The sequence below is a fragment of the Cebus imitator genome, unplaced genomic scaffold, assembly GCF_001604975.1.
Source record: "Cebus imitator isolate Cc_AM_T3 unplaced genomic scaffold, Cebus_imitator-1.0 Scaffold25, whole genome shotgun sequence".
NCBI lineage: Eukaryota > Metazoa > Chordata > Mammalia > Primates > Cebidae > Cebus > Cebus imitator.
This window is the reverse complement of record NW_016107340.1, coordinates 5,438,729-5,454,191: the sequence shown is the minus strand read 5'-3', so window position 1 is coordinate 5,454,191 and position 15,463 is coordinate 5,438,729. Positions and strand designations below refer to the sequence as shown.

The window sequence follows — 15,463 nt, the reverse complement described above, 5'->3', positions numbered from 1 at the left end:
TTTTTTAAGTTGGAGTCTCTATTGCCCAGGCTGGAGTGCAATGGCATGATCTTGGCTCACTGCAACCTCTGCCTCCTGGGTTCAAGCGATTTCCTGCCTCAGCCTTTGGAGTAGCTGGGATTACAGGCATGCACCACCAAATTGGCTAATTTTTGTATAGTTTTAGTAGAAACAGGGTTTCACCATGTTGGCCAGGCTGGTCTTGATCTCCTGACCTTGTGAGCTACCTCCCTCGGCCTCCCAAAGTGTTGGGTTTACAGGTATGCCCGGCCTACACACACTTTAGGGCCTTAAGACTAATCTATATATTAGGTCCCATATAAAAACAGAACTGAACAGTTTGCAGCACTAAACCATTAGTATCAGGGTGGGTTACTGCAGCTTTGAATCAGAGAATAATCAATATTAGTCATTTTCATGACAAACTAAGACAAATTGCCTTTACCCTGCTGGTGTTTGTTTTGTGATATACAGCCAGGGATAAGCTCTGTCAATCCTGCTGTCAAGATACCCTAGAGTGAAACTGATTTAAAAGCCAAAGATTTATGTGGTGCCAGAATTTTTGGAATAATCTCCATCAGAGGCCTGTGAAATTGCAGAGAGAAGAGGGAGATTTCATGGAGAGTGGAATGCTCTTTAACAGAATCCTATAATCTAAGTGCTTTCTCCTTTCTAAGATTGGTTGTTCTGAAGTCTTCCCAATTTGGTGACAGACTTAATGTTTATTATTGCTTTAAACTAAGTTTAAGATAAATTTAACCTTACTTAATTAAATGCTTTAGTATTTACAGTGTTTTTTCAACATTCATTTATACCACCTCACTAAAAGGCCTTACAATGTAGAGAGTGACTTCATTTTATAGATGAAGAAAGAGAAATAGAGATGAAATAACTGCCCCAGTTGATGTAACTAATTATGCATTAGCAAGATTAGCATGAAAATTTCTGCCTCCACGTTTCCAGGTTGGTTCTCCTGTCATTCCAGTGGTGAGGTGCCCTTAGCAGAAGAGGCATGGGAATGGCAACTTGACACTGTGGGTCTGAGGTTCTACATTGCTTTTCTCTGAGCCTCATCCAAGGGTCCTGTTCATTGCTTTATCTCTCAGGCAGTGTTTGATTTATGGTATTTTTCTGTTGCAAATTTATTTGTAAGTAAGTATGGTAACAGAAGAATCACGGGAGTTAGAAGAACTAGCTTTATTTTTTCAAACTTTATTTTATGCCAGTTTTTAAGGAGTTTAGATTTAAGTGCCTCAAACTCATTATTATTTTCATTATTTTAAAATTTCTTTATCCAGATATCTCAAAGGCTATAATCATTTAAAATTTTTTCTATGTATTTTTATAGTCATATTACCAATTAGTCTATTACTATATTGCAGATACTTATACTAAGGGCTTGATGAACATTAACATTGTCATACTGAGTCCTTTCAAAGACTTTGCCATAGCTATTATTCAACCCATTTTATGAATGGGGGAACTAAAGCTTGTGGAGATTGTGAAATGGTGACCTAGGATTCAAATCCTGATCTGCCTAATTCCAAACCTCACTATTCTTTCTTCTTCCAGGCTGGCCTCTCCATTTTAATAAAAAAAATTAACATTCCGAGGCTTAAGTTCTATACAACAGTATTTTCTCTGTTATTGACTAGCAGTGTATGGTCCTGTACAAGTTATATGATCTTTCAGGAACTCACTTCTCTTTTCTGTGAAATGAGCATGCTGGTTTCGATGATTTTTGAAGTTGTTTCTAGTTCTAAACTCAGATTCCACTGAATTATTTCTGATAATTACAATTACTGTATTGTGTGAGCTCCCTTTTCACCAAACACAAGATACACAAGGGGGCAGTATAATACTTAAAATATGAATTGGTAACTTCCTGCATTCAAGAATTACTCTTTTGAAAGGATTTAGAGATATTAAATCCTCCCAAGATTAAAAGGATCAAAGCTGATTAGAACTATGATTCTATTCATTTATAATACAGCAATAGCTTTATGTATTTCCAATAGTGTAAAATATCATTTTGGATTTCCTTGCCTCGGGATATGTTGTAATTCAATAAAGAAGGATGCCTTTTGCTCTTCTGCCTCTGCTGAAAATGAATCTGTTAACATAGGAACTTATTTAACTTAAGGAAGACTTGTGAGAAGTCTTGGGATATTTTAAACCAAGGGAGCTCTAGTGATAATGTCTTTGTAGAGGATTTAAGAATATTTCTGAGAAAAGAAAGAGGACAGGACGTGGTCAGTAGGAAATGTCAGATTTCTCTTAGGCTTCTTGAACATTTACTGACCAGGCTTTGCTTATTCACTTTGGCTTCTTGTTTTTGTTGATAACTCTCCTTATGCAACCAAATCAACCAAAACAAAAATAAACAAAACTTCCATAAACAATAAAGAACCATTTCCCATGCAGGTTAATAGACTTTTGGAATAAGTAGACTTGGATGTGCAAATTATGCTAGCCAGATTCTCTTTTTACAAACAGACTTCAGCTGTGTTGCCAGGATAAAAGAGCTACATTAAATGAGAACTCTAAAATGGTCAATAGCAGTAAAAATAAAACTGTAACATTTGTGTAGTTTCACAGTTCATAAAGCATATTCATAGCCTCATTTTATTATTATAGAGGTGGTATATTCTCATTGTAAACCATTCAAAATATTACCCACAATCCTACAATCCAAAGAGAAAGAGACTATTAAATCTACTGTTAAGAGTCTGCTTATATCTGGTCTTTTATCTACCTACTATTTCATCTTCCCATTTCTGAGACAGAAATGAAGCATTTAGAAATGTTGGGAAATAGTGCTTAACCAAAATAAACTGATTGAATTGACTTCTCTGTCCAATGATGACAGAAACCTTGTTAGGAATGATGAATTTTTGTATTTCTCTCTTATCTGTCTTTTGCCTGGATTTTTAGGAAAAACCCAAAGGAATTTGCACCTATCAGAGAAGCTAATCGCCAGGATTTTCCCTACTTGGTGTTTGTTCTTCTGATACGTTTGCAATAGAAAAAATTCTTGAGCAAAGAGTGTTTGGTGTGGTATGAACCTTGCCTTCATGGTTTACACCTTCATGATTTATCCTGATTTGAAAATTGCCTATACCTTCAGCTGTTTCTCTTCATTTCAGTGAATTGCAGTATTTTTTTTTCTGACCTGGGATGCAGTCTTGATTCTTAACCAATAATCAGTGGATTTGCAATTAATATGCACATGCAATTTCTTATGCACATAAGCCTTTCCAAACATTTGAGCTCCTTAACAAGTGATTTAATGTTTGTTTTCACATACTGCTAGTTATAATTGTACTATTGGAAAAAGTATTAATTGCTTTCTTGTAAGTTATTATGGTATCATCTCAAGTTCTTATAGGAAAATTAATTTTTGTTGGTATCATGTTGCTAAATGAATAATTCTGAATGACCATCACAAATCTAGACTAGAAAACATTTTGGACTAAATTAGGAGTATCTCTTACTATCTAGGGATAAAATTAAGGATAGTTCTCTTATTACATATTTATGCAGTATGCCTTTTCAAGAAGTTGCCTTATATATTAATACTTTTACTTTGCCTCACAACTACATTTTAATAAGACTAATTGACTTAATTAATTAAATGATGACTTTTTATCCAGCCTTCCCTTCCTGGCCACAGACCTAATTGGTGATGTGAAGGTAGAAACTTGATCGCTAGTTTGTAATGGAAAGTAGACTGAAATGGGATCCTGAAGACTAGTTCTAATCCAAGTTTAACTACTAACTTGTGTAGCCTCATGTCACTTCTGGGACCCTCAGTTTCCCTGTCTTTCCAGTGAGGGTTGTGCCAGATTGCAAAGTTCCCTTGCAGCAGCAAGGTTTGAGGTCTCTGTGTAGTCAAACATCAAGGTAGGAGTATGATAGATGGAAGTGTTCTTTAGGCTAGCGGTCTGAGAATGAAAGACTGGCAAGATGGCATCGAGGAGAGGATAAGATTTCTTTTTGGACTGTAAACTTTGTAGTTAGTGTTGCACTGGCAAAAAGCTACATTTACCTTTAGCAGGAGAGGTAGAGAGAGAGAGAGAGAGAGAGAGTGTGTGTGTGTGTGTGTGTGTGAATGGTTACAGGTTTCTCCTGACCATGGAGAAACTAATATCTATGACTGAGACAATAAGCTTTCAGGACAAATATGATTCTATTAAAAAAAAAAAAGAGTGAAATTTCTCCCTCACTGGAATTCCATCTGCACTGGAAGAAAAGAGAAGAATGCCAGATCCTGATGCAAGGTGAATGAAATTATGCAGAAATGAATTAGGGTTCCAATTGATTTTGCCCAGTTTATTAGACTTTGGCAGCCTGCCTGCTTTAGTTTTGTGGGGCATCACTAGATTTTATGTTAGAGTGGCATTTCTTTACTGAATCAAAACCTAGCCCTTCCAGCCATAACTTTATAAGTATCCTTTTCTAGGTCTAGAAAATACTTGTGCACATAGAATTCCTATTAATGCAATGACAATCAAGATTTTGTGACCATGATTAAATTAAAAGTATCAGCCAGGCACAGTGGCTTACGCCTGTACTCCCAGCATTTTGTGAGGCTGAGGCAGGTGGATCATCTGAGGTCAGGAGTTTGAGACCAGCCTGGCCAACATGGTGAAACCCCGTCTCTACTAAAAATACAAAAAATTAGCTGGGTGTGGTGGTGGGCACTTGTAATCCCATCTACTCGGGAGGCTGAGGCAGGAGAGTCGCTTGAACCTGGGAGTTTGCAGTGACCTGAGATCGCTCCATTGAACTCCAGCCTGGGCAGCAAGAGTGAAACTCTGTCTAAAAAAAAAAAGAAAGAAAGGAAAAAGAAAAAAATTAAAAGTATTATCATTAGATTATTGGAGAGGACCAGGGAAAAATTTCAAAGACAAATTGAGAGGAGGAGATAAAAAAAAAGGAGATAGGCCTTAAGAGAGAAAATATATTTGAGTCATTTAAGTTTTATAAATTAGAACAGAACTAATTCTGGAAGCAGCATTGCCCAGTAGATTTCTTTTTTTGGTCCCACCCACAGGGCTCTCCATCTCCCAGTGATGGCCACTAAAGCGGAAAGCATCAGGGCAGGTATCCTTTCAGGCCTATGATGTTCAGGTGTGTCTTGCAGGTGATGAAGATTTAGACAGAGGGAGACGTAGTCTGACCCAGGTGTGGCACTTTGTAGGGGCTCCTACTGGCGTAGAGGGAAGATGACTTCTAAGTTTCTAAGTGCAAAAATTTTAAGAAATGCTAGATTGTCTACCTTCCCTACTTTTAAACAGAGGTGAATTGGAGAATTTGCTGTGCGTTAACTGACCACATTGATTTATCTCCTTTTCTTCTTCCCCTTTCTCATGGAAATCATAGCCATCCATTCAGGCCTTACAAAAGAGGATATTTATATCTAGTTTAGAACGCAAAGGAAAAAACCTTTAATGCGAGCTGGTATGAAACATACTTGTTCTATGACCTTTTGGGAACATATGCTCTTCTTTGATGTCTTGGAGATATAAAAAATTCTCAATGAATGCTATTTATGTTTTAAAATCTGAAGTTCATTCCTTTTTTGGGTCTTTCTCTATGATAAGTGTTCCATTTGTAACTGGTTTATTGAACATTCTCAACTTAGTGTAGCATATATGCTTCAGTGAATGCTTCAAGAAATACTCTGTCCAAGGCTGGGTGCAGTGGCTCATGCCTGTAATCCCACCACCTTGGGAGACCAAGGCAGGCAGATCACGAGGTGAAGAGATTGAGACCATCCTGGCCAACATGGTAAAACCTCACCTCTACTAAAAATACAAAAAAAAAATTAGCTGGGCGTGGTGGTGTGCACCTGTTGTCCCAGTTACTCAGGAGGGTGAGGCAGGAGAACCGCTTGAACCTGGGAACCGGAGGTTGCAGTGAGCCAAGATTGCACAACTGTACTCCAGCCTGGTGACAAAATGAGAGAAAAAACAACAACAACAACAACAACCACCAAAAACCAAAAAATAACAAAAAAAAACCCCCTCCATTCCATTGTAGCGTCTTGGGTAGTTCTATTACTTTCTGGATAATTTTGGCTGTTAAGTATCCGGCCCATTTTAAAAATTGAATCTCAGAGTGATTAAGCCCCCTCACCTGCTGACCTGTCTGTTGGTGGTTGAGGGGGAGGGTTCCTCTGTCTATGCTATACTCCTTCCCCTTGAAGGAGAATTCAAGGCCCTGTTCCACAGATTTTGGTACAAGGAAGAGAGAGCAAAGGCCTTTTAATCCATATGTCCCTGGTGCATGTCAGCAGCAGTGAGGTGATCCGATTCCCTCTGCTTCCATCTTCTGTAGATTCTCAGTTTTAACCTGGCTCCATCTGTCACCAAGGATCCTTCACAGAGGATCTGCCATCTCTCTTCAGCCTCATGCCTTCTCTGCCGTCAATTTCCTCTGACTAGGGCACAGCTTCCTGTGCCCTGAGGACATGGGGGCAACTGTTTGGCTCCTGCCCTTTCTCTTCTCTCCATATTTCTTCATGTGGAGCTCTGTAGACTGCAAGGGCTTGAAAGATGGGATGGGGTGGAAGTTGTTCCTTGCTCTTCCCAGACCTACTGACAACAGTCTCTTCTCACACTGTGGGGGCTGCTCCCATAAGCTACCAACTTAAGCAGTCTCTAAGTTATTCTTTTGTAGCTCTTTCCCTGCTTGTTTCTGAGGGTGAAGGGTGTTTTCTCCAGTTTCACTCCTCATGGTGCCATCTCTGCTACCCTGGGCATTGACTATGTAATACACATAACAGGGGCTCAGGTAATGTGATTTTGATGGATGGAATCCTATCCCCCCCAACAAATGACAGCTCTCCTTGGACTCCTAGGGCCACTCTAGGCAAGTCCTTGTTCACTAACATTTTAGATTAGGGCGACTTAACTTCCCTAAAGCTACTAGTGTTCTTTATTCTGTTTGCTTTTTGCAACATTATGTAGCTTGATTAATCAGAACCAAGCATGATCTATATGTATAAAAATCCATGTTGAGGTGTATCAGCCTCTATTCCTCATCAGGAATCTAATTCAATGAATGGATTTTTCTGGGTAACTGAACCCACTGTGATCTTGTTATTATGCTTACTATGCAAGGTCATTTATATTCTGCAATGATGGAAGGGATGGAAAGGTGCTCCTTTTTTTTTCTTCTTTGAGATGGAGTTTTGCTCTTGTTGCCCAGGCTGGATGGAGTGCAAAGGTGTGATCTCGGCTCATTGCAACCTCCACCTCCCCAGTTCAAGTGATTCTCCTGCCTCAGCCTCCCGAGTAGCTGGGATTACCGGCATGTGCCACCATGCCCGGCTAATTTTGTATTTTTAGTAGAGATGGTGTTTCACCATGTTAGCCAGGCTAGTCTTGAATTCCTGACCTCAGGTGATCTGCCTGCTTCGGCCTCCCAAAGAGCTGGGATTACAGGCGTGAGCCACCGCGCCTGGCCAAAAAGGTGCTCTTTAAATGGTAAATTGGAGATCTGGATGTATGGGAAGCCCAGGTGGATGAGAAGTAACAGTGTTCATTCTTTGAAGCTTTAGCTTTCAATTTTCTGAAACAAGCCTATTGCTGCCAAGTAAAAGCCTTGGATGGCCTTTTCCATTAGACTCTCAAACGCTTTCTCTTAAACCTGTGGCCATTGAGAGTCCAGCCAGGCAGAAAGGCCCTTGATTGTTTTATTCTTTTATGCTTGGGAATACCAATTTTCTAATTGGCAATTGAAATTGGTAATTTTCTAATTACTCAATTAGAATGAAGAAATAATGTGTATAATAAACCATCATTTTTTCCTTCGGATTTGCAGACTTCTCATGTTTTAAGTGGTTGCTTATGAGACTCATTTCCCCTTAGACTTGTGTTACAAATTTAAGCCTTTGTTCTTTAAGCTGCATTTCCATAATTACAATTAGTTTTCCTCTGCTCTCTCATTTGCCCAATTGTCTTTCCCACTCTGTTTCTAATGTATGCACAGAAATTGACTGGAGGATGAAAAGTCTTTCCGTGAGTTGAATCAGTGTTCTTCTAGGGCAACATAATTGTTTACTTTAGTCATACAAAAGATCTAGTTGTTTTTTTTTTTTCCTGGATCCAGTAATAATTAGTGATTGTATTTGTAATCATGGAACTCTCCAATCTCCCATCTATCAAAGGAAAATTGAAAAACTGCAGTTTATCCCTTCTTACTATGTAGATGAAGTCATCCCATAGAGATCTGTCATATGTTTTATATTTTCTTAGGGCTCATTCCTTAAGAAATATGTTTGGGGTTATTAGAAGTGCAAATTGTTTTCAAAGGAATATTCAAATTTTTAATTTAAAGCCTCTGGCCTAGTATGGAGTGGCTTCACCTACTCCCACAGCTTCAGTTCCCATGTATATGCTAACTCCAAAAGTGTATTATTGGCGTATTCTTGGCTTTGACCTTCGCTCTATGCTACTTTCTCAGATGTCCATCTGCTTACCTGATGGCTCCACAGTTGCTCTCCAGGTCCTCAGACTCCACATGGGTGGATCAGAATCCTTCCTGCCCTGGTACGCATCTGCATTGCCAACCTTATCTCACCCTTCTCCTTCTCTTTGCATCCCAGCAACACTGACCTTTGCATTCCTTGCCCACAAAACTCACTGCTGCTTCTGTTAGCCAACTTTGAACTCATTTTTTCAATCTGGGAGTAAAAGTCCCCTCAGTAGAGAAGCCTTTTCTGACTTCTCAGACCAGGTCAGGCTCTGTTTTATGATCTCCTGTCACTGTGCATTGCTGCTTCATTTTGATATTATTACTGTAATAAAACAATTAATTGTGTGATTACTAGTTTCGTTTCTCTTTCTCCAACCCAATATCCAGGAAAACAAAGACTGTTCTGAGTTCTGACTTCTGCAATCTGCAGCACACGGTACAATGCATTGCATATAGTAGGTGCTTAATAAAATATTGCTGAATGAGTTTCTGTATTTTATTTAGTAGGGAAGATAAGAGCTGTTTTACTATATTTGCACTCTCTGTTAAATTTGGTTTTAAATCTTTGTGTTGTGAAATGCATCAGTTCTCTGGCTGTAAACTCTCTCCTTGCCTTTATTGAGAGTTTTGCCATAGGAAACCTAGAAAAAAAAAAATACTCATAAACCATCCTTGCTGAGATGAAGAAGGAAAAAAAGACCACTGAGAATCCAAATGTGCCTTAGAGAAGATTATATGTTACAAATGCATAATGCCTTGAAATAGACAAGGACAAACCCATTTATAGAAAAGAATTTCTTAAAAGAATTTCAAAAGGCTTTTTGAGTTCATTGTAGACTTTACATGTTGGTTATACATACATGTATTTTATCTGACTCTGAAACTGAAGGTTTCTCTCTGTAAAATAGCTCTATTAGTAAAGCTGTTTAATTGCAGTTATTTGCATACTATTAAAATTCTCTGCTGTTTGTGGCTGAAATCTCCAATCCAGAAGCATTGTCTGTGGGGCAATTCTTACTGCAGAGAGCACGAAATAGATCCGCATCAACACAAACAAACAAACAAACAAACAAAACTCTAGTTTTCTCAGTAAGAGAGGAGGAAAAGAAGCCTGGGGGGTACATGAGGAGAAGAATCAAACAGTATATATAGGACTTCTTTAAAAGTTAAGAAGAAGCATTTTTATTTCAGCGTCACAAACAAGAAAAATGGTCAGCATCTAGGCCTTTCCTCTAAGAATCTCAGGCGCTATGAGAGTACATTCCTGACTTATAGGTAGCAAGATCACTCTGAGAAATAAACGCCTCCCTGGATACGATAAATATAGAATCTGTGAAAATGTTTTTGTCTGTTTGTTAGCATATGTGACGGACATATACGTGTTTTTAGAATTTCTCCTATTGAAATGTAAAGGATGGTAGCTTATGCTCAATTAAAAGGAAGAACAGGGAACACATTTATTATTTAGTGTCCTAGTTTTACTCCCTGCCAACTTGAAATTGAACATCAATGCATTTCTACAAATTACTGTTCTTTGAAATTGTGCCAGTGTTGAGAATTTCACGGTATTGTGTTTATAAGCTAAGTAGAAGCTTATCATCTCTAGATGTGGAGACTTGTAAGTAATTAATGCTTTAAGCCAATGGTTCCCAGCTTTGGCTGTGCATTGAAATCATCTGGGGATAAAACAAAAACAAAAATAAAAACAAACTATTTCCTGGGTCCCAGCCCAGAGTCTCTGATTTTTTGGTCTGGATCATGGCCAGGGTATGGGGAAATTTGTTAGAACTCCTTGTGTGATTCTAGTGGTCAGCCAATTAGATTTTGGTGGGTTGATAACCCCAGACTTAGGGTGACCAATAGATATTTTCTCAACTATCAAATTCATGAATTTGATAATGATTATTTTCTATGATGATAGTTGAAAGGTAGGAAAGGGGAGCATTACATAAGAAGGACATGGGTAGAAATACCGTATTTGAACATAAATTAAGCAGGCAAATATGGAAGTGTCATTTATGCTTGGGAATTTATAGCTGCTCGCTTTCTTTCTTTCTTTTTTTCTTTCCTTCTTTCTTCCCTTCCTTTCTTCTTCCTTTCCTTCTTTCTTCCCTTCCTTCTTTCTTCCCTCCCTCCCTTCCTTCCTTCCCTTTCTCTTTCTCTCTCTTTTTTCTTTCTTTCTCTCTTTCCTTCTTTCTTCCCTCCCTTCCTTCCTCCCTTCTTCCCTCCCTCCCTCCCTCCCTCCCTCCCTCTCTCTCTCTCTCTTTTTCTTTCTTTCCTTTTTTGAGATGGAGTTTTACTCTTGTTGTTCAGGCTGGAGTGCAATGGCGCCATCTCAGCTTACCACACCCTCCACTTCTGGGTTCAAGTGATTCTCCTGCCTCAGCCTCCGGAGTAGCTGGGATTACAGGTGCATACCACCACACCTGGCTAATTTTTGTATTTTTAGTAGAGATGGGGTTTCACCATTTTGGCCAGGCTGGTTTCGAACTCCTGACCTCAGGTGATCCACCCGCCTCGGTCTCCCAAAGTGCTGGGATTACAGGTGTGAGCCACCATATCCGGTCACTGCAGTTTTTCTTTAAAAATATTTTTTCCCTTTATTTTTTCTGATGATAGCAACACAGGTTTACAGTAGAAAATTTGGAAAGCATAAAAAAGAGATGGGAAAAATTGTCTATAATCTCAATAATGTGTTTTAAGTCTGCACTTTCTTAAAGTAATTTAACAACCAGGGACTAAGTAGCGATTATCAAATCTGGTTATACATTTGAACCTGCTAGGGTGCTTTTTTAAAAAAGTGTTGATGATTGGAGGTACTACTATTATCCTCATTTTGTTAATGAGGAGAATGAGGCTCAGGAATTCTTGCTCTGATAACCACAGGCAGCTATGGGAAAGAGTAGGAAAAGCAAGGTATTCCCAAGAAGCAGGCAACAGTACAGAACAAGATGTTGCTGTGGTATGTGGCCAGCTACCAAGTTAAAACAAAACAAAACCAAAATAGTGATGGTTGGACTTGACCCAAGCAGGTGATTTCGATGACATGGGAGGGGTAAAAATCACTGCATTCAAGTTGTTGATTGACTAAGGTATTAATTTGATCAGTACCCAAAATCAGGTATGAGTTTACTGATTTAATACAGCATATAATTGTACACTAGTTCAGGCAAAAGTGGTGCATGAAAATCTTCACTTTATAGACTATTTACAGAGAGGCAGGAGGAAGTGATACGCTGACCTTTATATGGTTGTTTTTATCTTTTGTATAATAACATTTATTTCATATTCCCTTTAATATGCTTTCTTAGTGTCCTTAAAATGTGATTTGTCTTAACTTTATGACCAATATATCTGTTACATGATAGAAAGATATACCTCTGAGCACTAATTGACCTCACAATGTTGTACACAGTCTTCTGGTGATAAGCTGAAATACTTTGAGAAGGCCCTTAACAACAGACAACAAAGAACCTATTAATAGTGTTTTGGTTTGATTAATCTGTAATGAGAACTACACAGTTCACAGTAGGATAATTTGAAGAATTGGTACAGAAAGAAATATGAAATGCAGGAATTGACAGAACAGTGCCATCATTGGGATCATATCACATGCAACCTTGAGTATTAACTAGAATTGTGTTTATTTGTCTACTTTGGAAAACTAAGTGGTATCCAGAGACTTAGAGACCCACGTGCATTTTATTGTGGAAGGCAAGCTGTGTCAGTCCCTGTAGGTATCTGCTCTACCTCCATTACACTACATGTGAGAAAACTGGTGCTCAGGTTCTCTGTGTTATTCCTAGAAGTATCAGAATTGTGAAGAAGAAACTTTGCCTTCTCAGATTGCCCTTGTTTTGCATGACATCTCCTGCTTTGCATATAGGATCTTAAGGGGGACACAAAGAGGAACTTGAGAGTGATGTTACTGTAACTGAGTTTAGACCTTATCTGCAGGAACAGTGGATTCTATATTAGAATATTCTTGAGGGATCATTAAGAAATGTTAGGGTTGGTGCTGAATCAAGGTTGTCATTGGAGTAGCATTACCTCTTTTAAGTCTCTTAACAAGACTGTTTTACAGATGGAACAGAAATCACAGTTTGTTAGATTATTAAATCTAATATAAATCACATTGTTAGATTGTGGAGTTCAAACCCACGTTTGTCAGACTCTCAAATCTAGGGTTCCCACTCTTGTGCCACAGCAATGCATTACATAAACTTGTTTTAAAACAGCTGAAGGGGTGGGTTTGTGTTTTAAAAGAGCTTCAGCACCCTTTCTTTAGAGGATACTGGAGAACTTCTGGAGACACTGTGTGAGTTGCCCTTAGGCTGAGTGTGGGAGGGGTCTGAGGAGCTAGGGGTGAAGGCTAAGAGTTGGTGTCTACTGGAGTGGTCCTTGGGAGCTTGTTAAAAACGCAGTCTCTCAGCTCTACCAGAGACTTTCTGAGTTGCAGTCTGCATTTTAACAAGGTCCTCAGATGAATAAATTTCAGCAGCATTGCTTTAGGAGACCCACTGGGCTTGGGTATAAGTCCTCTGGCATGAGGAATTTGTCCTCTTCTCCAAGGAACAGGTGGAAGAAGGATGGGTGTGAGGGAGAAGAGAACTGTTTTCCCTCATACAAAGCATTGAGAGGTTGGAAACTTGTGTGTAAGGAGCACAGCTAATGACAAAGACCCCCAGAAGGGTCCCGATACTCAGATTTCCAAGGAGGAAACATGGGGGCTATGGATCGGCAGGTAATTTTCTTTGTACAATGGGCTTAAAAATTTGAATCTGTATGTCTAAAACATATGAAGATATAGTCAAGGATATAAGTAATACCCTGATCTACAATAGCAGGGACTTGGGGAGCCCCCTGATAAAGGGATTCTGAACAAAACCCATAGCCAGGCTTCAGGACATTTATGAAATTTTTGCAAACATTGTGTTAGATGCTCTATGTAGATATGCATATACATTTGTGCATCCTCTTCCTTTGTACAAAGTCCTTAGCTTTCATTATATTTCAGAATAAGCTGTTATTCCTTCCTCCTTTTTTAAATTATAAACCTCTGACTAAAACTACTCTCCTTTTATAGATGAGAAGGTAAGTGACTGGTACATATTGATAGCAACCAGCTAGCAACAAAGTTAATTCTAAGGTAAAAATTTTTTCTGTCAACACTTTAAATATGTTGCGCCACTCTCTCCTGGCTTGTAAGGTTCGCATTGAAAAGTCTGCTGCCAGATGTATTGGTGCTCCATTGTATGTTATTTATTTATTTTTCTCTTGCTGCTTTTAGGATCCTTTCTTCACCCTTGACCTTTGGGAGTTTGATTATTCAATGCCTTGAGATCGTCTTCTTTGGGTTAAATCTGCTTTGTATTCTATAACCTTCTTGTGCTTGAATGTTGATATCTTTTCCTAGGTTTGGGAATTTCTCTGATAAAATCTCTTTGAATAAACATTCTACCTCTGTCTCTCTCTCTCTACTTCCTCTTTAAGGCCAACAACTTTTATATTTGCTTTTTTGAGGCTATTTTTTTAGATCTTGAAGGTGGACTTCATTGTTTTTCATTCTTTCTTCTTTTTTTCTCCTCTGACTATATATTTTCAAGTAGCCTGTCTTTAAGCTCACTAATCCTTTCTTCTGCTTGATCAATTCTGCTATTAAAAGATTCTTCATCATGTCAGTTGTATTTTTAACTCTAGAATTTCTGCTTGGTTCTTTTTAATTATTTCAATATCTTTTTAAACTATATCTGATAAAATTCTGAATTCCTTCTCTGTGTTATCTTGAATTTCTTTGACTTTCCTCAAAACAGCCATTTTGAATTTTCTGTTCGTAAGGTCATATATCTCAGTTTCTCCAGAATTGGTCCCTGGTGGCTTATTTAGTTTATTTGGTGAGTTCATGTTTTCCTGGATGGTGCTGATGCTAGTAGATGTTCTTTGGTGTTTGGGCATGGAAGAGTTCGGTGTTTATTGTAGTCTTCACAGTCTAAACTTGTTTGTGCCTATTCTTCTTGGGAAGACTTTCCAGGTATTAAAAGAGACTTGGATCCCAAGTCCAATAATGCCATGTTTTTTTCAGACTCATAGAGTTATCATCTTAGTGGTCTTAGATCAGATCTAAAAGAATTTTCTAGATTACCAGGCAGACTCCTGTTCTTCTTCCCTTACTTTCTCCAAACATATGGAGCCCCTCTCTCTCTTTGCTGAGCCACTGGGAGCTGGGAGTGTGGTGATGCAAGCATCTCTGTAACCACAACCGCTGGGACTCTGCTGGGTCAGGCCTGAAGCCAGCATAGCACTGGGCCTTGCCCTAGGCTTTTCCCTTCAGGATGGCAAGTTCCCCTGGGCCATAGCCATGTCTAGCGATGCTGTCTGGGTGTCAAGGACTAGAGTAAAAACTTCAGTAATTTACCTGATGTTCTATTCTACAGCGGCTAAGCCGGCACTCAGGCCACAATACAAAGTCCTTCCTGTTCTTAACCTCCCCTTTCCACAGCAGAGGAGCCTTTCCCTGTGGCCACCACTACCACTGAACCATGGGGGTTTTCTCGTAGGCCGCTGCCCATGTTCACTTAAAGTCCAAGGGCTCTTCCATCAGCTGTGGTGATTGCTGACAGGCCTGGGATCCATCCTTCAAGGCAGTGGACTTCTTTCTGGCCTAGAGCAGGTCTGGAAATACTGTCCAAGAGAAGAGCCTAGGCCTGGATTCAGAGACCTGAAGAATCTGCTTTTTGTTCTACCCCACTGTGGCCGAGCTGTTACCTGATTTTTGGTTCTTGTGATGGTGCTTTCCTGTGTTAAAATTTGGGACACCAAATTTTAACTTTGAAAAAAGGTTTGATGAAATGTTAACAAAAATACACAATTTAGAGAGGAATATAAGTGAATTAATGGAGCTGAAAAACACAACACAAGAACTTCACGAACTATGCACAAGTTTTAACAGCCGAATCGATCAAGCAGAAGAAAAGATATC

The 15,463-nt window shown here is 39.0% G+C and overlaps 1 protein-coding gene across 6 annotated transcripts in view; it reads left to right on the top strand.

Moving 5' to 3' along the window:
• The window catches only part of PLCH1 (phospholipase C eta 1), a 246,046-nt gene that overhangs the window by 41,409 nt on the left and 189,174 nt on the right, over positions 1–15,463 (top strand). The window lies entirely within an intron of this gene.